This window comes from Triticum dicoccoides, chromosome 2A (assembly GCF_002162155.2).
Source record: "Triticum dicoccoides isolate Atlit2015 ecotype Zavitan chromosome 2A, WEW_v2.0, whole genome shotgun sequence".
In the NCBI taxonomy this organism is placed as follows: domain Eukaryota; kingdom Viridiplantae; phylum Streptophyta; class Magnoliopsida; order Poales; family Poaceae; genus Triticum; species Triticum dicoccoides.
The window spans coordinates 779,270,015-779,271,502 of NC_041382.1; positions in this window are offsets into that span (position 1 = coordinate 779,270,015).

The window sequence follows — 1,488 nt, forward strand, 5'->3', positions numbered from 1 at the left end:
CAATAGATGTATGCTGATGCCTGATGGCTGATTCCTTAAAACTTCACTGTTTCAGCAGTAGCATTTTTCCTTAGTGCATAGATGTATGAGCGATCACTTATGCTTGAAACCTTGCTCTCTTTCCCAGGAACAATGGTGGTCTGCATCACTACTGGGGCAGGAGAGGAAAGACTATTGGTGTCTCCAAGAAGCGATAAACTGCTTCACAAAGATCCCCGCATAGCTTCACTACTACTGTGTTGGTCCATTTCCAGAATCTTAAGGAGTGTTCTTGTTTAGAGGATTACCTTGGATGATGCTTTTTCTTCAGGAGAGGCTCAAGAAGATCAGGTATAAACTCGTCCCCCTCTTGTTTGTTTTTGCTTCATACTGTTTGGTGGTTGATACATTACTGTGCAATTTCTATGGTATGTGAGTTCTTTCTGTTGCTGCAAGCATTGACACAATATGTCATGTGCAGGGAGCTCCGCATCCGAGTTTCAGCCATCCTCTACAGCAAGGAGCTCTGGGCCAAAGGAGCAAGCAGCACTGCTAGTTCCTTGAGGCCAGATCGAGTAAGATGGTGCACCATGGCGTGTGGTGGTGTATTTTGCTTCCGAGAACAGTACTGTTTATTTGAAGTGAGATGTACTCGTCTAGTGCCTTGCAAAAAATTGAAGGATGAAGTGTCATGTACTATCTATGTTGTAGTGAGCTGTAGGAGTGAAACGAAAATTTATCTGCCGTTGTATGTGCTATTTCCCTGTAATTAATGTCTTGTGTACATTTTACTTGAACATTAAATTCTCCAGAAAAAATGTTCTTACTGGACCTGATAGTGGCCATGACCCAAATATACTCGTACTATTAAGATGCCATGGCCCAAAATAACCTGGGCTGAAAAGCTATTCAGAAGTATTACAAGCAGGCCTCGACTCAAATAGAAAATAGAAACAAAAAGGAAACAAACTATGTGGAAGGTAAAAGCCCATTATAGAAAAGGCCCAAAAACATCAAGCAAAAAAGATATCCTAAAAGGCTGAATTAATGGGCTCGGCCCATGTAAGACACCGAATCGGACCGGGCTGAATCTTGTCAGTGACCTTTTCAATTGGTCGCAATTTTGCCACGTCAGATTGCCACGTCAGATCTGACGTGGCCCGGGCAGACAACCAATGACCAATGCCTTTTAGAGGCCAATAGTGAGGGGCACAAGTTGACATATTTCTTCTAGTGACACGTTACCCTTTTTTTTGCATGGGCCCTTGTGTTCCTTTTGTACATGTGTTTGGTCTATCACGTTGATGCATGAGTAGCACTGTTTGGTCTATCACGTTGATTTTTTTTATTAAAATAACTTATCACGTTAGACTTAAATCACGTATGCTGTATGACTTGTAGCTTAGATGGACTTAAATCAAGTATGTTGTATGACTTGTAGTGTAGATGGACTTCAAACACGTTGGACTTAAATCGTGTATGACTTGTATCTTCATCATCTTTTTTTTT